This window comes from Malaclemys terrapin, chromosome 15, assembly GCF_027887155.1.
Source record: "Malaclemys terrapin pileata isolate rMalTer1 chromosome 15, rMalTer1.hap1, whole genome shotgun sequence".
Taxonomy (NCBI): Eukaryota; Metazoa; Chordata; order Testudines; family Emydidae; genus Malaclemys; species Malaclemys terrapin.
This window is the reverse complement of record NC_071519.1, coordinates 19,579,125-19,599,754: the sequence shown is the minus strand read 5'-3', so window position 1 is coordinate 19,599,754 and position 20,630 is coordinate 19,579,125. Positions and strand designations below refer to the sequence as shown.

The following is a 20,630-nucleotide window of genomic DNA, read 5'->3' as shown; positions in this document are numbered from 1 at the left end:
CATTAATTCTGATTAATTTCAGATCATCACTTGAGTAAAATAGATTTGCCTTTTCAAGGGAAAAAGCCCTTCTGTTTGCTGTGGGCTGCGGAAGCGGTTCTTAGAACTAAATTACAAGGCCAGTATTTTTAGACAGAAATAAGTAGAAATTCCAGACTGCACCTGACATATAGGTTGTGTTAATGCTACTGAAAAGTCTGTGGTGTCAGGAGAGACTTGTTTAGGGAGTGTCCCCTTAAAAAACAGGCTAAAGTAACACATGATGCCCAGCACCCCATGGGCAGATACTGAGTCTCTTGCATTGAAGCTCACAGGGGCGCTGGCTGACCTTTGCCTTGCTCCAAAGCACACACATTATACATACAGCAGATAGGCTGGGAGTCTCCAACCTCCATGGGTAACCACCTGTGATAAATGAAGGATGGGGGATAGCTCCCTTTTATGGGCACCCAGACAGCTAGCTATAAAATCCCTGTTAGAAGCTGTTCTATACTTGCTTTACCGGTAAAGGGTTAAAAAGTCCAGAGATAAAAGGAAGGGAGTGGGCACCTGACCAAAAGAGCCAATGGGAGGGCTAGAACTTTTTAAAATTGGGGAAAAACTTCCCTTTTGTCTGCCTGTCTGTTGTTCTCCCAGAGAGCAGGGACAGGGCTGGAGCTATGCTGTAAAAGCTTGGGTCAGGTATGAAAATCATCAGATCCTACCTAGAAACTACTCATTTGAAACCCCAGATATGTAAGTAGATCAGGAAATGTCTAGGAAGACACAATTAGGTTTCTCTCTTTTATTTCTTTATGGCTTGTGGACTCTTCTGTGCTAACCCCAGGCGCTTTTGTTTTGTTTGTAACCTTTAAGCTGGACCTCAAGAAGCTATCTTGATGCTTAATCCTTGTAATTATTTTTTTTTAAACCTAGCAAAAGGCCTAAGTTCCAGATGTATTTTCTTTCTTTTTGTTTTTAATAAAATTTACCTTTTTTAAGAACAGAATTGCATTTTTGTGTCCCTAAGAGGTTTGTGCACATGTTGTTTAATTAGCTGGTGGCAACAGCTGATTTCTTTTGTTTTCTTTCTCAGCTCTTCCCCCCGGGGAGGGGGAGGGTGTGTGTGAAAGGGCTTCAGGGAACCCCACAGGAAGGAATTCCCAAGTGTGCCTTCCAGGGTTCTCAAAGGGGTTTTTGCACTTGGGTCGTGGCAGCATCTACCCATCCAAGGTCAGAGAAAAGCTGTAACCTTGGAAATTGAATACAAGCCTGGAGTGGCCAGTATTAATTTTTAGAATCCTTATGGGCCCCCACCTTCTGCACTCAAAGTGCCAGAGTGGGGAATCAGCCTTGACATGGTGGCAGGGGTGGGATCATTTTGAATCAGAAGCACAGACCTCAGGATTTTAAAAGGACACATTTTTCCTTTTGACAGCCTGCAAAGCCAGGAAGGGTGTTTTTTTTCCTCTTTCTTTCTTTCTTTTCTTTTCTGCCTGAGGGGGAACAGGCATGCAAAAGGTTCAGTCTGCCAAGCCAGGGAGTCCAACAAGCAGTTTATTTTTTTTCTAACTTTGTGGCAACGAAATAGCTAGGATAGAGTAGGGCAGCCCTGTGCATGAGGTTGCGGTTGGGCACCGAAACCCTAGAGCAACAAGTCTTCCCAAAGCAGCACGCCATGGAAAAGACAGACCCAGATCAAGCCCAGACATCCAGCTCCATGACAGAAATGCAGAGAGGGAATGGGCTACAGGAGATTTCCCAGGAGGGAAGGGTCAGCCCTCTCCAATCCAGGATCCAGATGCCAGGATGGAGGGATGCCCTTAACTCAGGCCAAGTTCTAACTGCGGAAGAAAGGAATTTCTTCCTAGAGATGAAGCGCTGGGAGGCGGAAGCGGAGGCGAAATGCTTGGAGATGAAGCGCTGGGAGGCGGAAGCCGAGGAGAGGAGAGAGGGGAAGCGCTTGGAGGTGGAAAAGGCTAAGCTGGATCAATCAGGTAGCCCTAACAGTCCCTCTCCAGGTACCGCTCCCCATTTCAAGAAATTCCCCACATACAAGGTAGGCGATGATACAGAGGCCTTCTTAGAAAATTTTGAAAGAGCCTTCCTTGGGTACAACCTCCCTCCAAACCAGTATACAGTGGAGCTGAGGCCACAACTCAGTGGACCCCTAGCAGAGGTGGCAGCTGAAATGTCTAAAGAACACATGAACAAGTATGAACTTTTTAAACAAAAGGCCAAAATTAGGATGGGGCTAACCGCCGAGCATGCCCGTCGGCGGTTCAGAGCCCTAAGGTGGAAACCAGACGTGGCATTTTCCTGACACGCCTACCACATTGTAAAAAATTGGGATGCCTGGATATCAGGAGCAAATGTTAAGGCTCTGGAAGATCTGTCGCTCCTCGTACAAATGGAGACGTTCTTAGAGGGTGTTCCTGAGGGAATAGAAAGGTACATCCTAGATGGGAAGCCCAAAACTGTGATCGAGGCAGAGAAGAAGAAAGCTAGTAGCAGTTGGTGCGAATACCAAAAGGGGCAACCAAATACTCAACGCTTTCAGTACAGCAGCTGCATTCTAACCAGATATACTAACCAGATATACTCAGCACTCCTCTAACGGCAGCATGACGGGTGCGTTCTGCCCCAGAGCAAGTGCTTTGTACCAGGCAGCCAAGGGGCTAAGTCCGGGATATTGTTACATGACCTCACAGTCTGTTCCTTAGCCACTCCCAGGCCCTGGAATAACGATGCAGGTGGAGCTCTGGAAGCAGAACCACAGTCATTTATCCCTGGCAGAGGGCACAACGGCACCTGCCCTCCTGCTGCTGGCGTGGCTGTACAGCAGTTTCTACCCCATCCCTGTAGGATGCATCTCCCTACCATGGACTTCCTTGCAGAGTAGCTTCCTGAGACAAGGATCTCCCCTCCCCCCAATCTGGGAGGAGCCACGCTTATTAGGGGCTGCCTATGCAGGGTGCCAACAGCCACCAAGCCACGTCACCTGGCTGAAGAGATGAGTTTGGTTGTGGGGGGAAGGGGTTTGGAGTCTGCAATGTCTAAGAGGAGCTCCCCTCGCCCAGCCCCAGCTGGAAGGAGCTGGCAGACAAGCTGGGGAATGTAGTTTTAGTGGGGGTGTTGATTTAGTGGGTGTTGGTCCTGCTTTGAGCAGGGGGTTGGACTAGATGACCTCCTGAGGTGTCTTCCAACCCTGATACTCTATGATTCTATGTAACATTACAGAATCCAGGCTGAGTTAGCAGAGAGGGGTGGGGTTTTTTTTTTTGGGGGGGGGGGGTATTTTATTTTATTTCTGATGTTTGTTCAGCTGCTTAAGAACCGTATTTGTACAGCTGCTGAAGGAGAGAAGGGGGGTGGGAATTAAAGCATGAAGTTTGAATGAATTTCTCTCTCCCACAGCCTAAGTGGAGAAAAAATAGAAACATTCAATGCTGCAAAAGAGAGGAGAGACTTGGTTCAATATTTAAAGAGCTCCGAGACTCCAGACGGAGTTTTCAGTTTCAGCCCCTCAGGTTGAGAGCCGGGATCTGTGGGGGAGGCGATTTCACAAGTACAAGCTTCAACAGCTATTGTTAAACAGTTGGGAATGGTTTTTAAATAGTCATGGATTCCAAGGCCAGCAGGGACCATGGTGATCATCTGTCCAACCTCCTGTATGATACAGGCCAGAGAACGGTCCCCAAATAATTCCTAAAGCAGAGCTTTTAGCCAGACCTCCAATCTGGATTTTAAAATGGCCAGTGATGGAGCATAGACATAGTGACACATTCATCTACAGGGGAACAAGGAGGCTAGTGGCAAGGTACAAGAGTGCAAGCAATTTGTTAGGGCCTCCCCCAACAGGGGGGCGGGAGGGGTCATTTATAACAGGACACAATGGGATGGAACAGGCAGGATCCGTAGTCCAACCCCCTGCTCAAAGCAGGACCAATCCCCAGACAGATTTTTACCCCAGTTCCCTAAATGGCCCCCTCAAGGATTGAACTCACAACCCTGGGTTTACTAGGCCAATGCTCAAACCACTGAACTATCCCTCCCCCGCAGAGCTGCGTGGAAGGGAGGGAGGAGGACTGGACTAGCAGGGACGTGGCAGGTCAAGACTGCGGGGCATCAGCAGAGCTGCAGGGGAGCTCGTGACAGGATTCAGAGCTGTACCAAAGAGCAGGGGACTGGAACAGCAGAGGGGGCTGTGGGTGAGAAGTGACGAACTATGGCAGAGCTGTGTGGGAACCAGTCACTCTCCCCCTGATGTTATCTTCCCCATCGCTCCTTTCTTTACATTCCTTTACCCTTCCTGATCAAACCTAGCCTCAAGACCTCCGGAGAGTTTGGCCGCCCTCCCTTCGAACCTCTCCTCCTGGTATCTTTGATACTGAGTTATCAGCAAGGCTGTGCCCAGCATTCCAGGTGCGGGCTCGACACAGACACGGATTGATTTGGAGCTCATCAGTGCCAGCTGCAAAAGGGCAGCCAAGGAGGCAGAGAGAGTTTAGAACTCCGGCAGGTTTGCTCCTTTGCCAAGGAGAAAGCCACACGCAACGACCAACCTTACCCATGGGAGAGCGAGGCCCAGATCCTCAAAGGTTTTCAGGTACCTAACTCCCATTGGAGCTGGGCACTTAAATACCTTTGAGGATCTGGGCCTTAGTCTCCAGAGGTAGAGAGATGTTAACCCCACCCTTTATACTTGGTCTGATTACGAAGGAAATATGCCGGCTCTTCGGTAACAGGTTTCCAATTGGACTCTTCTTTTAGTTGGAGGCTGTTGCATATCGGAATTACCTGCAGGGCGGGTTCCTGGGATTGGACACGCAGGAAGGAGATTTGCATAGCAGATCCCAAAACAAAAATAGGATCATTGGGTGTCCAAACAGCAAGCTCCTGGATCCTGCGGGAGGATCAGGGATGGAAGGAGCGATCAGGGACCGGCTTTACACACATGCTGTTTGCCCCAAGGAGAGGCTTACAGTAGCCTCAGGAAGGACGGTCTGTGGCTGAGGCTTTGAACTGGATTGGGTTCACAGCCCAGCCAGACACTCCTTGTGAAACCTTGAGGGAGCCACAGAAGGCCACGTTCCCAGGTGCTCAGCACCTGCAGTTGGGGCCAGGTTTTCAGAAGAGTTCAGCACCCATCAGCTCTTTTGAAGAGACAGCTCTTAATCGGTGTGACGGAGCTGTAAAACCGGGATAACAAGCCTGTCCTACTTCACCGGGTTGTTGGAAACAATCACACACAGTAAGGAGCGCAGCGTGCAAATACCAAAGTGACAGAGGCCACATAAGATCCCCACAGGGGTTGGGAGGAGACCAGAGACCTGCATAACTTTGGTTTTTCCCTTGGGGGGGAAAAATTAGTTTGCTCAAAGCAAAAAAAAAAGGGGGGGGATGGGGGGCAAATTTTATAGGTCAGAACCAAAACTGACCCAGTGAAATGTGTTTATGATCAACCATACAAGAGAGTCGAAAGGTTACAGCGCACACCTAAAGAAAAATTTCCACTCACTTTTTGGTTTGTTAGACTTTGCTGGAATTTTCCATAGCACAATGAAGAAGGGGAGTTCTTGTCAAGCAAGTTTCAATAAAATCAGCGTAATCGGACAGCCCCGCCACCATTTCCACCACAGCTTTAGCGTGCTAGGGGGCAGGAACTGTCGCTCTGTGAGTGGGTGTGAAACTGATGTTACAAAAAAACCACATCTGCACCCAATAGGAAAAGAACAATATACATAAAACCGAAATGTGGTGCCAGCACAAATCCCACAGCTGACACCTGCAAACTTGAACTACTTATCTCAGACTTGGTAAGCTCGCTTCTTATCTACAAGGACAACCCAAAACAAATAGACGGGAAGGTGGATCAATTCTACAGACATTCAACCTTGAGGTCCAGACTGGATCGCCTCTCATCCCACAGCCTGGTCTTTGTACACAGATGACAAATCTAAACATACACACGCACACACCTCAGCATGGGACACAAGCTTCTGAACACGCCTAGAACATCCTGAACTCTCCGAGAATCTACCATATTGTTTCCACCTGCACAAAGATACTTTACACTGCCATACCCTTTGGGTAGGTCAACAGCTGGAGCGGGGGCTGTGATTCCCAGCCCCAAATGTAATGCCCTTCCTTCCTCCCCAATTCTGAAATATTTCTGTATAAACATTGCATAGCACTCTACGTTTATGCACGGCTAAGCTGCGGTGTGAACTACGTTGCTCAGCTGTGGTGCTAGCTATAAATAGAACAGATGTATCTTTCTTGCCCTGAAGTGCTTTAGGTTGTCTGGAAAAAGAAATAAAAAGAGATGATACAAAAAGCACACATTCCGGAATTTTTACTATCCAAAAGGTTTTGTTCATCTGAGTTCATTTTGCTGCGTAGATGCAGTTTCACCAGTTTTATACCCCTGCATTTAGCATTCCTGCAGAGCGTGAAAAAGGAATCACTCGGGCCTTGCCCAGGGGACTGGCACACTAAGACAACTGCAACACTCCTCAAAGCTGGAAGGTGTCCCACGCTTGCCTGCCAGACAACCATCACATTCCCTTCACTCCGTCAGACCAAGCCCACTTCCTGATTTTCCCCCAGCACCGGGCAAGGTCTTCAGGTTTAAGTCAAGTCAACGGAACTACACCAATTTACATCAGCTGGCGCCTGGATTCCAAGCCATGTTTGCACAAAGCTCGGCACTCGCAGAAAGTTTGAATTTCACATTGTTTAGGGAGATTTTAGGCTTTGCGCAACAGATGGTCAATTTCACATCTTCCAGGAAATCTGCAGCCACTGCGGACAGCACTGTGAATGCAGCCTCCCCCTTGCAGATCCTGCAAGGGGAAAGGCAATCGGAGCTCTATGTTTTCAATCACGCAGATCCTGGGAATAATCCACTCCCACCAGGGAGAGAAGGGCCAGACTTTGTAGTCACCCCAGCAATGCAAAAAAATCCTTAAGCCCTAATTGGTGAAAATGGTTTAAAAGGGAAATAAAGTTATTGTTTCTGGAGCCTCGTTTATTTCCATTTTACTAGACAACATTGGGACCCTGTCTTTACTAGCAGCAGCATGTAATGAAGTCATTATACCCATAAATCAAGAAACAAAGAGCTCACAGGAGGGCTCTGGATTGGCTCTTTTTTTTAGTTAATATAAGAAATGCTATAGAAGTGTCCTTGTAAATACACAGGAATCTTTGTTGTAAACAAAAAAGATAACAATAATACACATTAGGCGGCTGTTAATTAGCCATGCAGCTGTTTGCATGGCCTCGCTTCCCGACCAGCTTAGTCTGTAGCAAGTTATCAGCCAGGTTGGAATAAGAGCATCCAGTGGTTTGCAGTATGGAGATGATGAGGGATTGTTTGCAGTTTGGAGGGAAATGCAGCCAATGGCCCGATCCCACTGGTCTTACCACTCAGCCATGGGCACATTCCACATTCAGAAACAGGCTGTGTCTAAAACACCCTCCCTAAAAGCCTGGCTTACGAAACTGGGTCTTATCCACAGTTTGTGCATGGAGCAACCGAGGCACAGAGAAACGGAGACTTGCTCAGGGTCACCCCTCTCCTCTGCCAAGTTCCAGGGGGCAGGGAGGTGAGTAGAAGCATGGGCGCTGGGCAGCCTGCAACCTCTACTCTCGCAGGACTCCTTCCACTCACTGACCCTCGACTCCATGCCAGGGGAAGCGCTGGCTCAAGGACTAGTACAGATGGGGAGAACTCCTTGGGAAGCCAGGAGGGGAAAAGGGCAAACTAGCAACATGACACACCTGTGGGAGTTCAGCCTTGGGGGCACTAGCACTAGGGGTTCTGCATTCAGGAGCCTATATAAGAAAAAGCCCCAAATATCGGGACTGTCCCTACAAAATCGGGACATCTGGTCACCCTAACTAGCACTCAGCTAGCTTGCTGTCAATTTCACCTGCTCTGCTAGAGGCCAGCTGCTAGCAGGGACTGGCTAAAATTAAGACAACAAACCACTGGGCTGGACCCTGAAAGCCATGACACTGCAGCTTGTAGGGCACACAATCCCGGGCCAAAGCTTCTCTGGGTTATCCTATTTCCTACTGTTGGCCCTTCTGACACCAGGGTCTGTTCCCTGTGTCGAGCAATACAAGGCCACAGTCATCTACCTGGAAAAGAAATCAGTAGTGTGGAATCTGGACTTATGCTAAGTGTAGCTTGTCTTATTTACACCCATCCAACAGCCCTGGAAGGAGACGGTCAAACAGCACGCAGGGCAATCCCCTCTACCGGGAATCACAGCCTAGCACCAATGCCTTGTTCCCAGGGAGCAGCTCTGCCCCAAGAATTTACTCTAGTTACATCCTAAGACAGAGCGCAAACTCTCCTGCAGCTGACACAGCTCTTTCCATGCAGAAACATATAGAACTAAAAACTAAACAAAGCATGTCTTCGCAGGGATGAACATTTGCTCACATGCTAAGGCCTGGTCTACACTGGGGGGAGTGAGAGGGGGGAAATCGATCTAAGTTACGCAATTTCAGCTACGTGACTAACGTAGCTGAAGTCGACGTACTTAGATCCACTTACCACGGTGAGTCGACAGCTGCCGCTCCCCCCGTCGACTCCGCCTGCACCTCTCGCCGAGCTGGGGTACAGCAGTGGACGGGAGAGCGCTCGGGGATCGATTTATCGCGTCTAGACAGGGACTGGCTCCACCTCCCATTTGAAACCCAGCTTCTGCCCTCTCCTTAAACTTACAGGTGCCTCCAGGAGCAGCACACAAAGGGAGGAGTGAGGGAAACAAAACACAATCATGCAGAAAGCACAGGGGACTGACGGACGCACAAACACACAGGCGTGCACGCACATACACAAGAACTGTTGACGGAGAGCCAAAGTCCACTAAGCAATGCCAACCCTGAGGCAAGCCAGCAACAAGGTGGGCATAGACCATTTCCCCGCAGTACCACCCATTCCTACAAAGACTTTGGCTCCAATCAGCCAGATACACCAACACCTGCAGAAAACTCCCAAGAAGAAGATAATTCAGCAAGCCAAAGATACAATGCAACTGGATTCCCCAGCAGGGACATGCCCTTTATACACCTCACTTCTGGCTGTTTCTTCTGACGATCCTACCGTCCCTGCTCACGGGACTCCAGAGATCAACCACACCTCGCTCAGAACGGAGCGCCTCAACGTTGCCCAGTTACTTCACAACCCAGCACGACGACGCCAGGTGGAGTCTGCCACAAGATCGCCCGATTCCTCTGGCAGAGTGGGCCCGGCACAGCTAGCGATCTCACGTCTGCGTCGGCATCCACACAAACGCCCAGGGCACAGCCTTAACATTACGGGGGGGGGGGGGGGGGGAGCTTTTTGGGGCTTATCAGACCAGCTGGCACAGTTGTTACAAAAGGTACCACGCACGGTCATTCTCCAAGACTGGAGCGAACCCCAGTATGAGCGAGTGAAGCTCGGAGATCAGTTAGACTGAAATCACTGCCAACACAAAACCTTGTGATTTAAAGCCATGGATCACAGGATTCCTTAATGAGGCTAAATGCTCCCCCAAGCCAGCATAATGGGCTTTAACTTCCTGGCATGGCTGCTCGCACATGATCCTGGCACCGTTTTGTCCACACGCTGCTGGGGCCACCACCCTGTGGGAAAAGCACAACCTGGAGGACAATCCAATGGAGGGCCAGGTAGCAGGAGCACAAGAAGAGGTTAGGAAAAGGCTGTTTTGAATGAAGGGCTAGAATCTCCCACTGAACCTCTCTGGGGCCTTTCTACTTAGCACTTAACCTCCCTGGCCTTCTGTATCTTCAGAGCATGTACAGACACTACATCCAACACCCTGCGGGGAGGGAAATGGAGGCACAAGACATTTGCACAAGATCACACCCAGAGGCAGTGGGAGAACCTGGATGAGAACCCAGCCAGATTACACCTGGCACAATGCACGGTGCTCACGGGACTCCCACGATGTGCCTCCATGGTTCATCCACAGGGGAGCCCACGGTGCACCACAGTCCAGACAGGAAACCAGGCACCCGGGAGAACGGGGGGACATGAGGTACCATGACAGCCCAGGCTGACATCTGTTGATTTGACGTTAACTAACCCAAAACGTTTCATTCCGAAACCAAAAGAGAGAGAGAGAGAGAGTGTGTATATATATATGCATGCAAAATAGATATTTTCCCCCAATGGAAAATTCAAATTTTGCAGAGACAACATTTTCTGTAAAAGAGAAAAAAAAAAGAAAAATTCCTGAACTGCTCTAGTTGCATCACAACATCCAGGCATCACCACGAGACAGCCTCACTCCACGCACACGTTTTGTGCTTTCCGGAGCTGGCGTGTTTATCAGAGATTAATTAGCTGGGACTGTTTGTTTTAGATGCGTAATTGTAGCCTAAAGGACTTTTGCACTACTAGCAAGCATTTTATCAATAATCAAGTGGTTTATTGGGAGAGCGGGCCATGGAAAGGGTTATTAACGGACCAGTCAATGTCCTGAATGCTGCCATAAAACAATTAGATCATTCCCTCCTATATCTTTTCTGAGCATTAGCTCTTTTCATTACAGTGTATTCGAAGCAAGGAATAACTCCATCCACCAGCCTCAGCGGGAGGAGAGCACACGATGAGACGTCCAGAATACTGCTCTTGGCTGGGTGGAGTACGGGGGTCCCTGGTATACGTCTCCCCCTTATCCGTTGTTTCACATATTTGTTGCTCATCAATAGGTGAACAGTACTGTATTGTAGGTTGCAAACGACGGCTATGCGGATCGGGACTGAGGTGAATTGAAATATGTTCCCCTATTGTATAGTACTGTACTTTTGTCTTCCGATCAACTCAGGTGCCTCCTGCCTGCCGCAATCAGCTGTTCAGCAGCATTTGGGAGCAGTGCCATGTCTCCGGTACAGGAGGACCCAGACAGAGGTAAGGGGGCAAAGGCTGGGGGTGGGCACGGGGCCAGGAGTGGAGTCTTGGGCACACAGCCAGAACCCCGCGAGCGGGGCCAGTGGCAGACCCCTGGCCGTGGGGCCTGCGGCCAGGACCCCAGGAGCAGAGCCCTGGGAGTGGGGGGCTGGGTGCGGGGCCCCAGACACGGTGCCAGTGGCCAGGGAGTGGGGCCAGTACCACAAGAGCAGAGCCCCAGGCAGCGGCTGGGAAGCAGGACCAGCAGCCGGGACCCAAGCTCCAGTTGCAGGGCCAGGGAACTGAGTCCCGGGCACAGGGCCCCAGGCATGGGGCCAGCGGCCGAAGAGCAGGGCCGGTAGCCGGGACCCAAGCCCCGGGCTGGGGAGTGAAAGCCTGGGCGTGGGGCCAGCAGTCCCGTGTAAAACCGGGGGTGCTGCAACATCCCCTGCACTCCTAGTCCCCGCGCCTATAGGAGAGGGAGGAGCAGGGACGGGGCACTCTCAGAGGAGTACTGTACAGAACTGTACTGGTGGGTCCCTGGTATACATCATTTCGGTATCCGTCGCCCTTTTCAAGAACACAACCCCGTATGTTCCCCTGGCCTGCTCAGCTAGCTAGGGACTGGGTAGAACTGCGGTGGAATTGGGCTCAGTCCTATTCAATAAATGATCTGGAAAAAGGGGTAAACAGTGAGGTGGCAAAACAGAATGTTGGGCATCATTAAGAGAGGGATAGATAATAAGAGAAAATATCACATTGCCTCCACAGAAATTCATGGTACGCCCACATCTTGAATACTTCGTGCAGATGTGGTCACCCCATCTCAAAAAAGATATATTGGAATTGGAAAAGGTTCAGAAAAAGGCAACTAAAATTATTGGGGTATGGAACGGCTGCCATACAAGGAGAAATGAATAAGACTGGAACTTTTCAGCTTGGAAAAGAGACAACTAAGGGAGATATGATAGAGGTCTATAAAATCATGACTGGGGTGGAGAAAGTCAATAAGGAAGTGTTATTTACCCCTTCTCATAACACAAGAACTAGCGGTCACCAAATGAAATTAATAGGCAACAGGTTTAAAACAAACAAAAGGAAGTATTTCTTCACACAACCCACAGTCAACCTGTGGAACTCTTTGCCAGAGGATGTTGTGAAGACCAAGACTATAACAGGGTTCAAAAAAGAACTAGGTACATTCATGGAGCACAGGTCCATCAATGGGTACTAGCCAGGATGGGCAGGGATGGTGTCCCTAGCCTCTGTTTGCCAGAAGCTGGGCATGGGCAACAGGGGATGGATCACTTGATGATTATGTGTTCGGTTCATTCCCTCTGGGGCACCTGGTATTGGCGACTGTCGGTAGACAGGATACTGGGCTAGATGGACCTTTGGTCTGACCCAGTCTGGCCGTTCTTATGTACATGCCTCCCGCAGTTCAGGCTTTTTTCCATCAGTTCCTCTCCTGAGCTGTTGTGCAGAGCTGAGTGCTGTTGAGCAGCTGTGACATCCCACTCCAGAAATGGCCACGTTTCATTGTTGGAGGAAGTGATTTCTGTGGGTGGCTCTTGGAGATGCAGCACAAACCTGGCATCCCAGGGGCAGGGGGTGCTCAGGTGGCTTTAAGCCAAGTCTGGCCTGCTCGGCGGCTGAAACTGCCCCCATGGAGCCCAAACCAGGCTGCCAATGGGTGGCAGCACCACACAGACCTGTCTTTGTGGCGCCCACAATGGCCCCATTCCCAGCACACCACTGACAGCGGAGCTTGCTCATGGCCACCCTACTCTGCCCCTGCCCCATGGGAATTCTCCCCTGGTCTGACGCAGCCTTTGATGGGCTGCAGAGGGAAGGAGCCCGAGCCTGGATTTTAGATAGACACAGACAGAGAGGCCGGCTGCAAAGCCTGTCCGCAGGGCTACGGAGCACTATATGAAAGAAGAGAATACTGAATATCTACCTGCCAGGCGTTACCAGCCTAGGAATAATTGCACTGCAGTGACTCTTGCTTTCATTAAGGGCAGAGCATTCATCTTGTGCACGGGACACATCCCAGCCATCAAAGTCCCCATTTCCCACCCTTCACTTGGTATCATTGCTCATTTCAGACACAACCCACTCACAGAGCAGAGGGCACCTTCTCCTGTTATCTTCTATCCATTCCAGCCTCCCCCTGCCTGATCCAAATCCCCTCTCACATGTGCCGTATAAGCACCAGGCAGCCAGCGGCTGCGTTCAGGCTTAATGAAAATCAGGTATGTTTTCTTAGGGAAAGATCGATGCAGTCTCCTTCCCTAGCCAGTCTCAGAGCACACGCACCCCACCCCAGCCCTGCACGGAGCACCCTTGCAGATTGCCCGGGACAGCTACTTCAAAAAAAGGGGACGATCCTGGGAAAACCTGGACGGGTGGCACCGCTCTCCCATGCTGGGTCGCTGCTGCTGCCCTATATACCCATCTTGCCAAAATCTAACGTCCCACCAGCAAGGGGTTAAGTGCGGCAGACGGAGGGAGGGCCCCACTGCTCCACTCTCCAGCAGGAAAGGATTCAAGTTGACTCAATTGTTACACAACCCTGAGCAGGAGAAGCTGGGAACATCTGGAACGGCAAGGCAAGAGCGGCAGGTTTGAAGCCCACGAGGCGCTCCCCTGCGCATTTCTGAGGCCTCTCTGGGAATCCCAGCGGAAGGGCAGTTCGGGGAGCTGCAGCCAGCACACCTGGCTGTCCCTGGCTCGCTGCAGGGCAGGAGGAGGGGAATGCAGCCTTAGGCTGCTGGCCAGAGACACCAAGAATCCTGGACGGGGGAAAAGGGCTCTAAGAAAGAGGGCGACGGCCTGGCAGTGAGTGAAGGGCCACCGGCTTGCTACCCCGCTGAATGCAGAACCCCGCTGCTAACACAGCAGGCAACAGCTCAGTGAGTCTGCTCCCAATGGGGGCGCCTGTGTGCCCAATGCACCACCGCCAGCCCCTCCTACCCTGCCCCCGTTTACCAGAGCCACCTTGCCAGCTCTTTGGGGCAGGGCCGTCTTTCGTTCCCCGAGTCCAGCGCCTAGCGCAATGGGCGGCTACCCTGACTGGGGCCTCCAGGCACAACTGGAAGTAACCCATAGCCCATACCATGGCCTCCTAGCTCTCTGTTCAGCTGCCTCCGTAGGAAAGGCCAGCACCCGAAGGGTTAAGAGAAAACCAGCCTCGGCTTCTCTTGCTGAAAAGTTCTGAGAACCACAGAAGGGGGAGCCCTGAGGGCGGCTCATGCAGAAATCACCATTAATCCCTGTAAGCACAGGAGCACAGACAGTGAGATAGTAGTGCTAGGCAGGAAGCGAAATGGGAGTCTAGCAGGCAGAGGGATTCCCTCCCGACCCTCCCTGGCCCAGAGCGGCCAAGGTTAGAAGAACAACCAGCTCCGAGCGAGGCCACCTACCCCAGCCGAGACAGACGGGTCACTCGCTTGTTTGCCGGGTGGGGTCGGGAGACAGGATTCTGGTGTGGAAATGGAGCATTATTCAAAGTCTCCCATCAGGGAAGGAACTCAGGTGACCTTTCCTCTCCCTGACACCTACACGAGTCCAGCACTGATCTGGAGCCCGCCTTGCCCAGATTAATGACTGGTCCGTACGAGTGGTCTCACTCCCACGGGTAATGGACAAGCGCCCATATCAAAGACCCCCACAGCCGGCCCCTCAATGGCCATCTCGGCAGAGACTCCCCTGTCACTGCTAGAACGCTCCCCACCCGCCAGCGGGGTGAAGCCCCAGGGGCAGAAATCGCTGCCATCCGTGCTGCACCCATTCCATGCACAAAGCACTTCTGCTGCCAGGCTGCCACGCGCTCTCCTCCTCCTTCCCTTCCGCCCCAGGGCCACGCCGCTCGGAGCACCACAGCCTCCGTGGGAGGCAGGCGAGCGTCCCGCCCATCGTGTCAGTGGCACAATGGGAACAGAACCCAGGGGGTCTGACTCCTCGTCACTGCCCGCAACCACCAGAACCTGCTCCAGGGGTCTGCAGCGATGGAACACGAGCACAGTTCGGTGGTCCGGAGGCTAGCGCTTCCTACTGCACACGGGCTCCCGGGCCATCCCCAGCAGTCACATGGCACCACAGTCAGTCCAGTCATCCCCACTAGCTCCATTTGCTGACATAGGCACTTCCCACTGGCCCTCCAACACCTCTCTCCCCCTATGCCTGTTCCTGTGCCCAAGGCTGTCCCCCCCGCCCCCCGCACCTGACTGCTGCATATGGCATGTGGGACCTAGCATACAGAATCACCAGGCTGCCATCACCATGGGAGATCCCACAGGCCCAGCCGGTTCCCACCTTGTACAGGGCACCAAGAGCAACCAGACTGGTCTGAGGGTTGTGGATTCCTGCAGGCGCCTGAGACCAAAGCGATCGGCTCCACCCCACTGTGAGAGCTTGGGAAGGTTGCCACATGGAGGGCAGGGCAGGAGCCTCCATGCAGCGCTGATGGGTGTTAGCTCGGTGTGGGCTGGTGGGGCAAAGGTGCGGAATTTCTCTGGCCATCCACCCCAGCTGCAGCCCCCTCCATGCTCTTCCCGCGGTCTGGACTGGCTTCGCTCACCCTTACCCAGGAGCCTGAGCGGCTGCTGCCGCAGGGATTTCCAATCCAAAGAAACTGTCATCGTCTCACTCCTAATTCCTGCCATCTGTTGACTGGCTCAGATGCAGAATTCGGTCTTTGTTCCCACTCTGGCTTCCCAGGAGCTGGGCTGCACTGGGCAGGCGGTTCCCTGAGCTCAGGAGATTAGTGCGTGTGGTTAATATCACATGCCACAGGCAGGGGAGGACTAAGACCTGGATCAGCTGATAGCAGGGGCCCCAAGCAAATGTGCTTCCAGCAGCAGCTTCTGCGCGGAGGGCTCTCTCGCAGCAGCTCCGTTCTGGTACATAAGCAGAGAGGGGTATGAGTCACAGAGGGCTGCCCTGTGACTAACTCTGTTCTTCCACTGAGCATTAGCTGCCCTGTCCAGCACAGCATCTCTCCCACTTGTAGGGATCAGGGTTGCCACCAGGCAGTCATGACTTGACTAGGCAGTGGAGAGGGCACCAGACGGGGAGTAAGGAGATATATGTTCTATCCCTGCTCTGCCATTGACCTGCTGTGCGACTGCCTCTCTCTCCCACCCTTTCTCAGTGGAAGAGGCATGTCAAAGAGCTACCTTAACCCCTGCTCTGAGAGTTACCACAGATAATGCACAGGCGAGGGGAAGTGGCCCTAGGACACTGGACGTGGTTTGGTGACCAGATGTTACATACAACTGTATGTTGCCCTCTCAAGGTATCACTTCCTGTTTGTTCACCATCCTCCGATGTACCCATTCAGGAGAGCAGGACTCCCAGGGAGTCTGCACACCTGCAAGGAGCAGGCAGAAGTTACTAGAATGATCGGAAGAGCCAAACGTTGACCTCTCGTTTTCCCCAGGTTTCTATGTGTAGCTATGCACGTCCTCCAAGAGACCCACAAAAACGCTTCCAGGATCTTTTCTGGAGTCAGCCCTTACGGGTGAGCCTACGAACTGCAGCACTAGTGCCCCCAGTCCCAACCACCTCACGAATGACCCAAAGCCAACGAGCCCTCGGCGCTGCCCAAGCCACATGTGGTCCTACAAACAACCCTGCATGGGCGAGGGGATAAACGGCAGCACAGAAACACTTCACCTTCAGAGATCAATGACTCATTAAAAGAGGGGACAAAAACCATCTCTAAAGAGAGATCCCTTGACGCTGGGGCTCTGCACTCCCAGAGTCCATGCCCCGTTGGGAGCAAGCTTCCTAGCGAGCAAGAGGGGGCCAGCATCTGCCATTCGTGGGTTAATGTTTACAGATGCAGGAGGCCATGCGCCATTGACCACAAGCCAGCGGAAGCGCCACACCAGCACAGCTCAGCCTGTACTAGTGGGTTTCTCACCAGGAGTCTTGGAACAGGCGACATCAAAGCGATAACAAAGGCTACTTGAGTCAAACAATATTTACTGGACTCTTTATTTGGATTTTCAACAGCTCAGACTGCAGCTCAGCATGACACAGACCACCCAGGGGGACGCCATGTGGAGACTCAGACAACCCAGATCATCACTCCCCCGCCACCAACCACATGCAAACGGAAACCAGAACCGCACGCAGGCTAGAGGGTGCTGCAGACCAGCAGCAGGGAGACAATTTACAGACAATTAAGCCTCAACATCCTTCTGGAGTAGTTCTCTGTGTTTACAGATGGGGAAACGGACTTGTAGGAAGGTGAAGGGACTTGCCCGAGGTCACACAGCAACTTAGACTGTAAGATCCTTGGAGAAAGAAGGGGCTATCTTTTTGTTTTGTGTTTGTACAGCACCCAGGATAATGGGGTCCTGGTCTAGAACAGGGCTCCTATGCACTATGAAAATAAGTAGTAGTAAACTCTGCAGCAAAGCAAGGAATACAAACAAGAGTCCTGCTTCGGAGTCTAGTATGGTAGCTATTAGATCAGGGGTGGGCAAACTTTTTGGCCCGAGGGCCACATCTGGGTATGGAAATTGCATGGCCGGCCATGAATGCTCACAAAATTAGGGGTTGGGGTGCAGGAGGGTGCTCCAGGCTGGGACCGAGGGGTTCAGAGGGCAGGAGAGGGAACAGGGCTGGGGCAGGGGGTCGGGACATGGCAGGGGGTCCAGGGTGCAGGCTCCTGGGCAGTGCTTACCTCAAGCAGCTTCCAGAAGCAGCAGCATGTCCCCCCTCCAGCTCCTACGCGGAGGCGTGGCCAGGCGGCTCTGCGCACTGCCCTATCCGCAGGCTCCGCCCCTGTAGCTTCCATTGGCCACGGTTCCCAGCCAATGGGAGCTGCGGGGGCAGCACTTGGGGTGGGGACAGAGTGCAGAGCCCCCAGGCTGTCCCTACACATGGGAGCCGGAGAAGGGACATGCCGCTGCTTCTGGGAGCCGCACGGAGTGGGACAAGCCCCTGTCCCCGCTCCGCAGCGAGAGCTCGAGGGCCACATGAGGCCCCCGGGCCGTAGTTTGCCCACCCCTGTATTAATCCTTTTTATCTTTTTCCTGATCACTCTAGGATGGTTTAAAAACATTTCAAGAGATCTATTAATATCACCCTAAAGAGTGTGAAAACCAAAATAATTTCTAGGTCCACACTGGAGTTCTCCTACACCAGCATGGACCTGCAAAGTCTGGGTTGCAGGCACTGCAGGGGAATGCTTCTTAACTTCAGTACCTTCACTGGAACTTTAAAGAGACGAACACACAAATGATTCAGAGATACGGTTCTAGTTATCTGAGCGGGGGTAAAACAGAGGGATTGGTCAACAAATTAAAAATCTACAGAAACTCTTACTCAGGTACATGAGCATTCCTCATGTAGCCAATCAGCGCAATTACCCATGGCTCTCATTCAAACCAGCACTTAAGCATTCATCACAATCAATGGAATTTAAGCAAACGCTTACATTTTAAACTTAAGTGCCTTGCGGAATCAGGGCCCACTTGAATACGGATTTGCAGAACCGAGCCCTAGATATGGAGATAAATTTAACCCAAAAGTCCCTCTAGAGTGTTTCCTAATCACTGAAAGCAAGCATTGTTCAGTCAGCAGTTCAGCTCTGGGTAGTTGCAAACTACCAGAGGGAGCAAGGAAGAGACAGTGCATACACTAGAGAAAGAAAAAGAATGAACACTACTGCCAGTCATCAGCAATGTCACACTCGTAAATGGGCACTATCAGTATGATATACTGTAGACTTAAAATTCAACCCACATTGCTATTGTTCTAATCTAGACAGGAAAGGAAGGTCCTTTAGATTCCAAAGGGTTCCCCCGGTCTTTAATTTAACTTTAATTAAAAAAAATTAGAACTCCACCCCGCTGTCAGAGAATTCTATACAAAAATGAAAGTTGTAGCAATCAAGTGATTAGAACCTGGGTTCCTTCTCTCCGGGCAGCAACATCTAATGCTTGAAACGGACAAATGAGCAGGAGCCCTATCTATTTTTGGCTCTGCCACGGCCTCACTGCAGCCTTGGGCCAGCAACTCAACCACCGTGCCTCAGTTTCCCCACCAATTAAAATAGGAACACCATTCATCTGCCAGCTGGAGAGCATTGAGAGATTTAATTACAGATTTACAAAGAGCTTTGAGACAGGTTTCAGAGTGGTAGCCGTGTTAGTCTGTTTCAGCAAAAGGAAGGAGGAGTACTTGTGGCACCTTAGCGACTAATAAATTTATTTGAGCATAAGCTTTCGTGGACTACAGCCCACTTCATCAGATGCATGCAGTGGAAAATACAGTAACAAATTTATTTGCTAAAGCCCACAGCCCACCTTAATCAATTAGTCTCATTAGAGTTGGTATGGCAACACCCATTTTTTCATGTTCTCTGTATATATCGTCTTCCCACTGTATTTTTCATTGCATTCATCTGATGAAGTGGGCAGTAGCCCACGAAAGCTTATGCTCAAATAAATTTGTTAGTCTCTAAGGTGCCACAAGGACGCCTCGTTCAAAGTGCTTTGAGATCCTCTAATAAAAAGGTGCTCTGGAAGTAAAATAAGTTTTTTCCATCTGAATGCACAAGTTTGCCATATGGGAGACATTAGGATCATACTAAAAATAAAATATAATACAATTAAACAAGCTGAGAGGATAATCACATTAGAGACAGATCAAAAGCCTGGAAAATAAACATACAAGTAACAACTCTCTGAAAGATCAACAGGAACTTCCTGGAAGAAAGTCTGAATGGGATAAAGCATTGCACTAAAAAGCGGTGCTTGCATCGTCCTGGTTAAGGCAGGATTATGGGATCTGGGCTCTCAGGAAGAGAGGCCGATTTTATAGCGTAGCGATTAATAGCAGTTTCTAGCACTGCAGCTATTCAGGGCTGCTGCTGCTGCCGCCATAGCACTAGTAACAATCCAGGACTTGCTACAGAAGAGTGATATGGGTGTCCCTGTGGGGGTGCCACCCAGAAGAGTGATATGGGTGTCACACCTTAGCCTGATAGAAGCTCCAGGCCTGTGCACCGAAGGTACATGCGCTTACCCACAAAGGCAGAGATGGACTGAGGAATGGACTGGTTTCTTCTCTCTGTTTCAAGGCAATTATTATCCAAGGAGGGAAAGCAGGAGCCCTCGAAAACAAACACGCATTAAGGACACTATGCTGGAAGCCCATGTACTCTGTACCTGAACACACTCACTGAGCATGGGGAGAGCGCAGCCCAGGGAGCAGCAGGAGGCATTTGAAATTTGGAGGAGGGAAGAAGAGGGAACATCAGGGTTATTGCTCATCACCTGCCCAGAAGATTATTTTTGAGCATACCCAGGGCCAGTGCAACCCATTAGGCAACCTAGGCGGTCGCCTAGGGCGCTAGCATTTGGGGGGTGCCATTTCGGGTCCTTCGGCGGCCCCGGTCATCGTCAGCATTTAGGCGGAGGGAGCTGGGGCAGGGGGGCGCGGGGAGGGCCGCCTGCAGCAAGTAAGGGAACTCCCTGTCCCAGCTTACCTCTGCTCCGCCTCCTCCCATGAGCCACCGCCCCGCTCTGCTTCTCTCCCTCCCAGGCTTGCGACGCCAAACAGCTGATTGGCGCCGCAAGCCTGGGAGGCGGGAGAAGTGGAGCGGTGACGGCGTGCTCGGGGAGCAGGCAGAGCAGAGGTGAGCTGGGGCGGGGAGCTGCCGGGGGGGAGCATCTCAGGGCGGAGGGGGAGGGCTGCTGCAGGGGGGGTGCTG

The 20,630-nt window shown here is 51.4% G+C and overlaps 1 protein-coding gene across 10 annotated transcripts in view; it reads right to left on the bottom strand.

Moving 5' to 3' along the window:
- ST3GAL4 (ST3 beta-galactoside alpha-2,3-sialyltransferase 4) overlaps window positions 1–20,630 on the bottom strand; it is a 162,784-nt gene that overhangs the window by 77,337 nt on the left and 64,817 nt on the right. For 2 of the 10 annotated variants that reach the window (XM_054005260.1, XM_054005266.1), the window contains exon 1: window positions 15,486–15,714. The exons of 6 other annotated variants lie outside the window; for them this stretch is intronic. The gene's annotated coding sequence lies outside the window, so the exon portion shown is untranslated. Of the gene's footprint in view, window positions 1–14,322; window positions 14,596–15,485; window positions 15,715–20,630 lie in introns of those variants that run through there. 2 more of the 10 variants (XM_054005261.1, XM_054005269.1) reach the window with 2 other exon arrangements.